Below are 12964 nucleotides of genomic sequence, written 5' to 3' on the forward strand. Positions count from 1 at the left end.
AGTGTGTGCCAGGGCAGGGTTTGCTTTGCCCCGGGGCCTGGCTTGACTTGGCAGTTCCATAGGGAGGAGTGGCCTCCCTCCCGTACCCACTCAGGAAATGAATTCAGAAGCACTGTGGCGCTACTAATTTGTCCAGTAGGCTTCTGTGCTTGCTGGGAGACCATAGGGGTCAGGGGCACACACGCAGGGAGCACAGAGTTGGGAATTTCTCAGGTGGCCTCATCCTGGCCTTCCTGCAGGCCCGTCTCGCTCTGTGCTGAAGTGGCACGTGGGCCCAGCTAGTGCCCCCACCCTGTGGGTCTGCGCCCTCCACGGCACAGTCCGCCCCCACCTTCTCCTTGGCCTAAAGTATATCTGAGCCTTGTCTGCTGCCCATACTGCCTTAGGGCCGAGATCCCATCCATCGGGACCTGGCCCTTCCCCATCTTGCTTCTGGGGTTCCCCCTGCCATGCAGCTGTCCTGCTTGGAATCCACCACACTCAAGGACAGCAGATTGCCAGAGCATACCACTGGAAGTTCAGTCCTGTCAGGAAGGGCAAGGGTGCTGTGGGCTAGCCAGGCCAGGTGTGAGGGGTCCCAGAGTTTGGTGGGCTCTGGGGACATCATCCAATCACTCCATCCAACGAGCTCCGGAGCAGGAACAGAGTGTATGGGGCCCTTGTCCAGGGGAGGCGAGAAGTCGGTAAGAGGTGGTGGAGGAGAGACACTTGTGGAGATACCTGAGTCTAGGGTGACTCAAATACTGCACGATGGGGCCTCCACCACTGCACATCAGCTAACCTAAGGTGTGCCTAATCTGAAGGATAAACAATGCTGAACATCTGGCTCTGAGCACGACCTCTTGTTTGCCCTCTCAGTGGTGTGACAACTTATATTCATGCCAAAGTGCTTTTAAGACAACATGGCAGTGCTGGGAATGTGGCTTAGTGGTCGAGTGTTTGCCTAGCATGCACTGGGTTCAATTCCTCAGCACCGCATAAACAGAAAAAGCCAGAAGTGGAGCTGGGGATATGGCCTAGTGGCAAGAGTGCTTGCCTCCTACACATGAAGCTCTAGGTTCGATTCCCCAGCACCACATATATGGAAAACGGCCAGAAGGGGCGCTGTGGCTCAGGTGGCAGAGTGCTAGCCTTGACCGGGAAGAAGCCAGGGACAGTGCTCAGGCCCTGAGTCCAAGGCCCAGGACTGGCCAAGAAAAAAGAAAAAGCCAGAAATGGTACTGTGGCTCAAGTGGTAGAGTGCTAGCCTTGAGCAAAAAGAAGCCAGGGACAGTGCTCAGGCCCTGAGTTCAAGCCCCAGGACTGGCAAAAGAAAAAAAGGACAACGTGGCTGTGTTGCTGAGTGTTTACACACTTGGGAAGACATGAAATTGTGATTCCAAATGCACTTTTGCTGCCGTTGGGTGATTATGGCTTGGCTTTCTAGAGGGTGAGCTCCTGTGCAGGGACCTGGTTGCATCAATTTCATTGTTACAGGGCCTGGCACATAGTAGGTGCTCAATAAATGTCAAGTACCCACTTGGTGTGTACTCCCGTATGACGTCCTTGTGCAGGATGGCCCCTGGAGGGGGGTGGGCTGCACAGAGGGTTGCCATGGTAACTGCCTGGCATGATTTAGGACCCAAGCTCCATGTCCCAAAAAGCAGTTCTGCCTAGCCTTCCTTGTCTAGGGCCCTGTGAGGCCGCGTAACCAGGTTCTGCCTATGGGTACTTTGTGTAGTGCCTGGACCCAGCCATGACCTTGAGTATGGTAGGGAAAAGGCATGCTGCTGCCTCGAACCCCAACCCAGCACAGCCCAACTCTCCTGCTCTTGACATTGTCTTCCTTTTATTTGGGGGGCTGGGAATGTGGCTTAGTGCTTGCCCAGCATACATGAATGAAGCCTTGGGTTCGATTCCCCAGCACCGCATAAACAGAAAAGCCAGAAGTGGCGCTGTGGCTCAAGTGGCAGAGTGCTAGCCTTGAGCACAAAGAAGCCAGGGACAGTGCTCAGGCCCTGAGTTCAAGCCCCAGGACTGGCAAAACAACAGCCAACAAAAGAAAACCCTCAGACACCAAGTTCGCCACTTATCCAAGCCAAACACCCAACGCATCCAGTCCAGCAAGCCTGACTTTCTTTTTTTTGGGGGGGCGGGGAGTGGGAGTGGGAGGGTGGCGAGATCGTGGGTACTTTTTTTGAGTCTGAGTATTGCTGTGTATTCCCAGCTGGCTTCAGAATTCATCCTGACTCCACCTTCTGAGAGCTGGCATTGTAGGTGTACACTTCACCCAGCCCGACAACTGCGTCCGTGGCCACGCAGGTGATGCCGACATTGTGCAGCCCCGTGGGTTCAGGGCTCTGTTTCTCAGATACCAGTTGTCAGTGCCAGGATGTCACCTGTGCTTCTAGCCAGAAGCCTGTACTTGGTTTTCATGGTTTCCTTATTGCAGAGCCTGTTGGTGACTGGGGAGCTGGCACGGAACGGCTCGTGCACAGGAGTGTGCTCTGGGTGAAGTGCTATTAGCCTGGCACGGGGATGTCCCCGCTGAACCCACAAGCCCTCTTACCTCTGTTGGTTAAGGTTTTAACTAATTGGTTTGTTTTTGTTTTTTGCCAGTCCTGGGGCTTAAACTAAGGCCTGAGCACTGTCCCTGGCTTCTTTTTGCTCAAGCCTAGCTAGCACTCTGCCACTTGAGCCACAGCGCCACTTCCCACTTTTTATGTGGTGCTGAGGACCCAGGGCGGCATGCATGCTAGGCAAGCATTCTGCGAAGCCATAGTCCCAGCCGTAATTTGTTTTTTGTGCCAGTCGTGGGGCTTGAGCCTGGATGTCATCCTTGAATCTGTAGTTCTCAGTCTCATGAGTTGCTAGAATGACAGGGGAAAGCCACTGTAACCTGGCTAAAGTTTTGGTTTTGAGTGTGCGCGTGTATGTGTGCACATGCGCGTGCACCAGATCTGGGCTTAAACTAACTCAGAACCTGGGCTGCTTTTTGCTCAAGGCTAGTGCTCTGTCACTTGAACCATAGTTTCACTCTGGCTTTTTGATGGTTATTTTGGAGATAGGAGTCACAGACTTTCCTGCCTGAGCTGGTTTCACACTGTAATCCTCAGATCTCAATCTTCTGAGTAACTAGGATTACAGATATGAATCACCAGCACCCATTGATTATTTATTTATTTTTGCCAGTTCTGGGGCTTGAACTCAGTCTGGACACTGTCCCTCAGTTTCTTTTGCTCAAGACTAGTGCTCTACCACTTGAGCCACAGCGCCACTTCTGGCTTTTTTGAGTAGCTTATTGAAGAACCTCACCGACTGGGCTGGTTTCAAACCGCAATACTCAGATCTCTGCCTCCTGAGTAGGTAGGATTATAGGCATGAGCCACTGGCACCTAGTTCTTCGCCCCCGAGTCCTGGGGTTTGAACTCTGAGCCTGAGCACTGACCCTGAGCTCCTTTTGCTCATGACTAGCACTCTACCACTAGAGCCACAATGCCACTTGAGGCTTTTTCTTTTTCTTTTTTTGCTAGTCCTGGGCCTTGAACTCAGGGCCTGAGCACTGTCCCTGGCTTCTTTTTGCTCAAGGCTAGCATTCTGCCACTTGAGCCACAGCGCCACTCTGGCCATTTTGTATTATATGTGGTGCTGGGGAATCGAACCCCACTAGGCCATATTCCCAGCCCACTTGAGGCTTTTTCTGTGATTAAGTGGAGATACGAGTCTTTCGTGCCTGGGCTGGCTTGCAATCGTTATCCTCAAATCTCAGCCTCCTGAGTAGCTAAGATTACAGGAGGGAGCCTCCAGTGCCTAGCTTTACTTGTTTTTTTGAGATAAGGTCTTAGCACCTAGTTCAGACTGACCTTGAATTCATAATCCTCAGATAGCATCACAAGGTGCAGTGCCCTCCTTTGCCTTTAACTGCATCAAGTGACATAGCATGGAACTGCAGAGAAGGAATGTGTGACTAGTCCCAGGGGGCCAGGGGGCAATACAGCATCCTAGAAGGACAGACAGACACACACATCCTGAATGAGGATGACAGACAGAGACCCCACTCATTAGCCACCATGTTGTTTTGTTTGTTTATTTGGGTTTTTGTTGTTGTTACTCATGATGCTTGAACTCAGGGCCTGGGCACTGTTCCTGTGTGTTTTTCTTCCAGGCTAGCACACTACTTTGAGCTACAGTTCCACCTCTTAAAAAATATAATGTATTGTTATTTCTGAGGAAGCTGAGATCTGGGGATCACAGTTGGAAGCCAGTCTGGGCAGGAAAGGCTATGAGATTCCTGTCTCCAGTTAACCACAGAAAAATCCACAAGTGGAGCTGTTGGTCAAAGTGCTAGAGTGCCAACCTTGAAGAAAAGAGCTCAGGGACAGTGCTCAGGCTCTGAGTTCAAGCTCCAGAACTGGCGCATGCACACACACACATACACACACACTTGTCTGGTACCACCATGGTCACACCAAGCTCCAACCATTATAAAGGCAAGGCTTGGAGGATGGAGTCTTCCATCAGATTCTCCCTTGTCCGCTCCATGCCTTCTGGCTATGTTGGGGTGAGGGTGCTTGGCTGACTGCTGTAGCACCCACATCTTCCTGAATGAGCAGCTTGCCTCTGAACAAGGTGCCCACAGATTCCCCTACACTCCTCCCAGGGCAGATCTGTGGTTGGAAGTGGCTGTAGATGGATAGATAATGGACAGAACTCAGGCCCAGGAGCCCTGCAGGGCTGGCTGCAGTCTGGGACCTAGCGTGGGACCTTGTGGGGTGAGACGTGTGTCATACTGTACAGACCCCGAGGATTCGGCCAGGTAGACACAGCTGCTGTCAGCCGGCGCCCGCTCCAGGGGTGGGGCAGTAACCAGGGAACTCTAGTTGGAAGGAATACGTGCCAGGAGGAAAAGCAGCCTCGGAGCCAGGCACCAGTGGCTTACGTCTAATCCTAGCTACTCAGGAGGTTGAGCTCCTGGGGCTTGAACCCAGGCCCGGACTCCATTCCTGAGTTCTTTTGCTAATGGCCAGCTCTCGGACCACTTAAGCTACAGCTCCACTTCCAGCTTTTTGTGGTTAGTTGAAGATAAGACCAGACTTTTTCTGCCTCAGACTGGCTTCAAACCCCAATCCTCAGATCTCAACTAAGCTAAGATTACAGGCATGAGCCACCAATGACTGGCCTTTTTTTTTTTTTGGCCAGTCCTGGGGCTTGAACTCAGGGCCTGAGCACTGTCCCTGGCTTCTTTTTGCTCAAGGCTAGCACTCTACCACTTGAGCCACAGCGCCACTTCTGGTCATTTTCTATATATGTGGTGCTGAGGAATTGAACCCAGGGCTTCATGTATACGAGGCAAGCGCTCTACCACTAGGCCATATTCCCAGCCCCAGTGCCTGGCTTATTATGGAGATTTTCCAACCACTTTTAGAAGAAAAGAAAGAGAACAGTGGGGCTGGGGCCTGTCACCATTTCTCACAAGTACAGTCTCTGTACCTCTGTTTTGCATGCCTCTAGTTTATCCTGCCTCATCCTCCCCAAAACAACTCTGGTCCCTCGGTTTTAAAAGGGGGCTGATGGGTGAAGATCATCCATCTTGTGTAACTTCTTCAGGCTGACTCAGGGGCGTTGACCTTACCTAGCCAGGAACCTATAACCTTAGTCTACTTTACCAAGGGACTGCAGGATTACTGCAAACTGAAAATTAACTTTCAGCTATACAGACTTACCATTAGCTGTATAGTGTTTAGTGTCCAAATGTAAGCAACAAAATAATACATAAACTTCTCAGCTGTGCTCTAAGGGTCGGGTGGCTATACCCGTATTCCTGAGCAAGCCCAAAACTACCTAAAGTAAGGGAGTGAGCTTCCAAAATAACATCAACATTAGCCTGGGTAACATCAACATTAGCCTGGGTAGCAAGGAAAGAAGGCAAAAAGAAAAGTATAACAATATTCAGTCTAACTTTCTATTCTTGAGGCGAAGGCGAAGCGGCTGAGTTGGGTGCTTGGAGACCTCCCATCTACCACGGTAGTAGTCGTCCAGGGCAAAGGGTTCAGCTGGCCTGGCGTGGGAGCAATGGACCCAAGTAGCGATGCCATCTACCTTAAGGGCGGTGGGAGTAGTCAGTAGCACCACGTAGGGTCCCTTCCACCGTGGTTCTAAGGATTTAGGGTTATGCCTCTAGACGAACACTCAGTCCCCTGGTCTGAATAAATGGGGGGTAAGGACAGAAGCGGAATCATATAATGCCTTAAGTTGGGGCCACATATTCTTGTGCAGGAGCTGCAAATAATCAAGTTTACACAAAAATTCAGCATCATCCAAATCAGCAAGCAATTCAGTCTGAAGGCTAGGGATAATGGACGGGGGGTACCCGTACATTATTTCAAAAGAAGTAAAGCCAAGCTGATAGGGAGAATGTCTTCCTCTAAGCAGAGCAAAAGGAAGGAGTGACACCCAGTCTGTGCCAGTCTCTAAGGCCAGTTTAGGTAAGGTCTCTTTTAGAGTCCGATTCATTTTCTCTACCTGTCCTGAACTCTGGGGTCTATAAGCACAATGCAATTTCCAATCCATCCCCAGTGCAGCGGCTATTCCCTGACTTGCTTTTGAAACGAAAGCCTGTCCGTTGTCCAACCCAGTGGTGGATGGGAAGCCATACCTGGGTAGGATTTCTTCCAGGATCTTCTTAGCCACTACATTCGCGGTCTCATGCTTTGTTGGATAGGCTTCAACCCATCCTGAAAAGGTGTCTACAAAGACTAGCAAATATTTGTATCCAAATTTTTCCAGCTTTAATTTCTGTGAAATCTACTTCCCAATACACACCTGGCCTATCCCCACAGAGGCGAGCTCCTTTAGTAACTGGTTGATTGGGGGCGTTGGTAAGCTGACAGGCCTTACAATTTTTAACAATATCTTCAATAAGTTGATCTTTCTAATTTTCACTTTGGAGTGTTGGAGCAAGTCCTGCATTCTTCGGGTTCCCATGTGAGAAGCTCGGTGGATTCTCTTAAGGATCCCCTCACCCAGCCCTTGTGGGAGGATAAGTTTCCCTTCACAAGTTTCCCACCAGTCATTGTTTTCTTCTCTGTCCAGGGGTTTGTGGGCCATGGGAATTTTCTTTATCCACTCCAAGCCTTCTTGGGAATACTGGGGCACAGGAGGCAAAGCTCGTGGCCCTGGGTCTACTAAAGTCTGTTCCCAGGAACTCTGACTTGTCTGGCTGATTTAGGCACAGGGATTTTCATCGGACACCATCTCTGCCATCCAAGCAGCAGCTTACTGCCTCTGGATGCTCCATCACTCCCAGGAGGAGTGACTTTCCACTGGACTTGGACTCAGGGTCTGAGCGCTGTCCCCCAGCTCTCCAGCTCAAGACTAGCACCCTACCACTTTGAGCTCCACACAACTCCATTCCCAGAACTCTGCTGGCTGATTAGAGACAAGTCTCTCACAGGGATCTTTCTCTGCCTGGGCTGGCTTCGAACCGCAGATTTCAGATCAGTGAGTCTTACAAGAGGCCACTTTACTCCAATTAGAAGCAACAAGGTGGTCCACACAGAAGTAGTTTTTAAGCATGCTCTCTTACCTGGAACTTATTAAGGGCCAGTATTAGATCTTGACAAACTTGTAGGAATCACCTGTGCTTCTCTGTGGGCCTGCTGGAAACTGTTACAAAAAACCTACAAAGAAGTTGGAATGGCAATTAAACATTTTATTCTTTTTTTTTTTTGGCCAGTCCTGGGCCTTGGACTCAGGGCCTGAGCACTGTCCCTGGCTTCTTCCCGCTCAAGGCTAGCACTCTGCCGCTTGAGCCACAGCGCCGCTTCTGGCCGTTTTCTGTATATGTGGTGCTGGGGAATCGAACCTAGGGCCTCGTGTATTCGAGGCAGACACTCTTGCCACTAGGCCATATCCCCAGCCCGCAATTAAACATTTTGGTAGCCATAATTCTCCTTTTCTCACTTTGCAATAATTATTTAGGACAATTTTACTTCCAAATTTCTTATCTAGAAATGTATTCTTGATTTCCAAAGCCTTTTTAACACTAACACAACACTTTAGCTTTTATCTGCATTGGAAAAACAAGCTCACAGGCAATCTGAAACCAGATGCCGCCCTTTGCCTATGGGCTGCTTGTTTCAAAAGAGCCTCTTTTTTTTTTTTCTTCAGTCCCAGTTACTGCATGGCATGAAGACCTTTGAATTTTTCCTTAATGCAAGAATCACAATTAGAAATACTTATCCATTCAGCTTTCCAATATATTAGTGAGAAACATTGGCCCATTTTGCCATTTTCCTACATACATAGAGTTAATGAGAGTTTGCTTCTATCCCCATTAGTTTAGTATATATATATCCTTTTATTTGTTTTGGGTTTTTTTTTTTTTTTTGCCAGTCCTGGGCCTTGGACTCAGGGCCTGAGCACTGTCCCTGGCTTCTTCCCGCTCAAGGCTAGCACTCTGCCACTTGAGCCACAGCGCCGCTTCTGGCCGTTTTCTGTATATGTGGTGCTGGGGAATCGAACCTAGGGCCTCGTGTATCCGAGGCAGGCACTCTTGCCACTAGGCTATATCCCCAGCCCTATATATATCCTTTTAAATCCAAATTTCTGACCCTTAGCTCTGATTTTTTTTTTTTTTTTTTTTTTTTTTTTTTGCCAGTCCTGGGCCGTGAACTCAGGGCCTGAACACTGTCCCTGGCTTCTTTTTTGCTCAAGGCTAGCACCCTGCCACTTGAGCCACAGCGCCACTTCTGGCCATTTTCTGTATATGTGGTGCTGAGGAATCGAACCCAGGGCCGCATGTATACGAGGCCAGCACTCTTGCCACTAGGCCATATTCCTAGCCCCTGATTTTTTTTTTAATTTTAATTAAAGAACCCTGAGAAATCCTTTTTTAACTCTAGTTCCTCCTTAAAACAATGCAATAATACCTTTAAAGCATTTGGTAATGCCCAAACTTGATGACCATTTGAATTTAAACTTAAACTTAGTTTTGCATCATACTGCAGTCTTGAACATGTTCACACTCACACATGCACACACACATACATTTTCAAAAGATCTTAAAGCGTGCTGAATAAGCATCGGACGTACATTTTAAGACAAAAACCTTTAACAAATGATTTTAGCATTCTCCAGCCTCATTTTCCAGGGCTTGATAGTTTTAGTAAAACATTTTTAGTCTTCATAAAACATTTTAGCACACCAAACAATATTCTGCTTAATAAGGCTGGGAGGGGGTCCCCCTAGAGTTCTTTTTTGCAGACACTCTCACTGATTGACTGATTGTGGGCTGTCACCTGTACATCTTTCCAGTGAGCTAAAGTCAAGTCCAGGGGAGTGGAAGGAACGTTCCCCATCATCTGTTTGTCAGTCAGGCACAGCACAAGAAAGAAACGCACAAAAATAATCACAGGCACAAAGACCAGACAACACTTACAGACAGACTTAGGGAGCCACGGCTTACAGGTTTGACTGTGTCTCTCCTGCCCCTGTGAGGGGGCAGACCACACAGTCTCACTGTGTCTCTCCTGCCCCTGTGAGGAGGAAGACCACACAGTCTTGAGGCTCTCTCTCTCCTGTTCCCATGTAGGAGCGGACCAGACAACCCCGAATATAATAGAGTGGACTGGCCGGGAGCCCGTTAGAAGGGCCTCCCGGTCCAGTCCTTCAGGTTCAGGGTGGTAGTGGGAAGCCTGAGCCCCCTGTGGAGGGCTTGAGGTGTCCCCCAAGTCCTCCAGGACTGCCCATACGAGTGTGTCCACTCTGGCTGGTCCTTCACTACCTACAGGTTCAGAATCAGGTGGCTGGCCAAAACAGAAAACAAAACTACAAATCACACAGACACAGACACACAGAATGAACAGTGCTATTTTCTTACCTTCAGAGTCTGGGGTCTCGGGGGCCATCCCGGACGAGTCCCCAAATGTTGTGCCAAGTCGCAAAACCACCACCAAGAAGACCACTGAGACTCAGACATTCTGAAATGCAAAAGCAAGGCAAGGCTTTATTTAAGCGAGCTGCAACTCAGGCCTTTGTCCTACCCACCGACACAGCAGAGGTTAGGAGGGAGCCCCGAGCTGCGATTACACAGGGCTTATAAAGGCGAAGAACAAAGTTACAACAATCAGGTGTTCAAGCAAGCAAGATTAGGATACAGGTACAAATCTGATTGGCTCAGGGTTCGATTCTAGGGGTGGTCAGAGTTAAGCATTCCCAGCGGTTAGAGTTCTAGACCGACTGGGCCCTAATGGGCTTGTCCTGGGTCTGCTCACAGGGCCTGCTTATCTCAGGTTTGCGTGGTAAAGTGGGGTTTGCGTGGTAAAATAGGGTTCACGTGGTAAAATGGGGCCTGACTTTAAAGTCTGGCACTTCACATGTATCCCATAATCCACCCTCAGCAAAGACTGCCAGATTTGGTTCAGCTTTATATCCCCACGCTCTCCTCCCTTCTAGATTATTTTAAGGTAAACTCCAGACATTATATCATTTCATCTGAAAATACTTTCATTTGGATCTCTGTGAGATTCTGACTCTTCAGTAAAATATGTTATCACACTTTTAAAATTTAGTTGTTTCGGCGGGCACTAGTGGACAGTGCCCAAGTCCTGAGTTTGAGCCTCGGGACCAACAGACAGACACAGACACAGACACAGACACAGACACAGACACACACACATTAGTTTTCTTTTATGGTGTGATGGAACAGTCCTATAATCACAGGGCAAAACCCTGTCTCAAAAAAAAAAAAAAAGACAACCCTCAAAGCTATGATTTCCCTATTATTGTCTATTTGTTTTGTTTTTTTGTTGCCAGTCCTGGGGCGTGGACTCAGGACCTGAGCACTGTCCCTGGCTTCTTTTTGCTCAAGGCTAGCTCTCTGCCACTTGAGCCACAGCGCCACCTCTGGCCATTTTCTGTATATGTGGTACTGGGGAATCGAACCCAGGGCTTCATGTATATGTCTAATGTCTAGTCTAGTCTGTACACATTTTCCAAATCCATTGCTGACAGTTTCTATTTAGTGCTGGGGATTTTTTTTTCAGTGTTGCAAATCAAACCCATGCTTAGGCAAGCACTCTCTTGTGGAGTAATGTCACGTATCTTCTCTCTTTTTTGGTTGATTGTGAACTTGGGGCCTGCGCACTGTCCCTGAGCTCTTTTTTTTTTTTTTTTTTTTTGGCCAGTCCTGGGGACGGACTCAGGGCCTGAGCACTGTCCACTGTCCCTGGCTTGTTTTTTGTTTTTGCTTAAGGCTAGCACTCTGCCTCTTGAGCCACAACGCCACTTCTGGCCGTTTTCTGTATATGTGGTGCTGGGGAATCGAACCCAGGGCCTCATGTATACGAGGCAAGCTCTCTCGCCACTAGGCCATATCCCCAGCCCCCTTCCTGAGCTATTTTGCTCAAGGCTAATGCTCTACTACTTTGAGCCACAGTGCCACTTCTGGTTTTTCGGTGGTTAGTTGAAGATAGGAGTCTCATGGGAGCTTTGCTTCCTGGGCTGGCCAAACCTCGGTCCTCATATGTCAGCCTCCTGAGTAGCTAGGATTACAGGCGTTGAGATACCAGCGTTCAGCCTTGAAATCACTTTTGATTTTAGTTTCTCAAGTGCTGGGATTATAGGTATGTTGTTACCATGCTCAACTCCTAGGTTGTTGCTTATTTTGTGTGTGTGTGTGTGTGTGTGTGTGTGTGTGCGCGCGCTAGTCCTGGGGGTTGAACTCAGAGCCTGGGCACTATACTGAGCTTTTTTGTTTCAGGCTGGTGCTCTGAGTATTTGAGTCACAGCTCTACTTCTGGCTTTTTGATGATTAATTGGTGATAAGACTCTTGTGGGGACTTTTCTGCCAGGGGCTGGTTTCAAACCATCATCCTCACTCAGATCTCAGACTCCCAAGTCACTAGGACTACAGGCATGAACCACTGCACCCTGCACTACGTGGCTCATGTCTGTATGAGTGACTCATGACTATCATCCTAGCTACTCAGAAGGCTGAGATCTGAAGATCATGGTTTGAAGCCAGCACTAGGCAGAAAAGTCTGCATGATGCTAGCTCCAATTAGCCAGCAAAAAAAACCAACCAACCAAACTAACAAAAAAACATACTGGAGGTATGTCTCAAGAGGTAGACTTGCAGTGAGCAGAAAAAGCTAAGTGAGAGAGCAGCAAAGCTCTGAATTCAAGACCCATTACTGGCACAAAATAATATACATTATGTGGGTAGGAATGGGAGAGGAAAACTGAGCAGGGGAAGGGATGACATTGCCCAAAAGGAAACATACTCTTTGCCTGACTTATGTAACTGCAACCCCTCTGTAATCACCTTCATAATAACAATAAGAAAATTTAAAAATATATCCATAAAACGTGTCATGTGGGGCTGAGAATGAGGCTTCGCGGTAGAGAGAGTAGCTAGCATGCCTGAAGTGCCATTCCTCAGCTGCGGCTCAAGAGGCAGAGTGCTAGCCTTGAGCAAAGCAGCAGCCAGGGACAGTGCCCAGGCCCTGGGTCCCAAGCCCCAGGACTGGCAACAAAACAAAACAAAAAACTTGGCATGTTAACCTTTTGTCCTTCTTGGGGCTGGGAATATGGCCTGGTGGCAAGAGTGCTTGCCTCCTATACAAGAAGCCCCGGGTTCGATTCCCCAGCACCACATATACAGAAAACGGCCAGAAGTGGCGCTGTGGCTCAAGTGGCAGAGTGCTAGCCTTGAGCAAAAAGAAGCCAGGGACAGTGCTCCAGCCCAGAGCCCAAGGCCCAGGACTGGCCAAAAAAAAGAACACCTTTTTTTCTTGTTAGGTGTGTACGTAGTTCATGCTGGCCTCAAATTCCCATACTCTGACTCTACCTCGGAGGGCTGGGATTACAGGAGTACACCGTCGCACTCGATTAGGGGCCCTGTTAACCATTTTTAAGTGCACAGTGAAGCACCAATACGTTCACTTGGAATGCTCCCACGAATGTCTTTTTACAGCTGGTATGT

Source organism: Perognathus longimembris, chromosome 13, assembly GCF_023159225.1.
Source record: "Perognathus longimembris pacificus isolate PPM17 chromosome 13, ASM2315922v1, whole genome shotgun sequence".
NCBI lineage: Eukaryota > Metazoa > Chordata > Mammalia > Rodentia > Heteromyidae > Perognathus > Perognathus longimembris.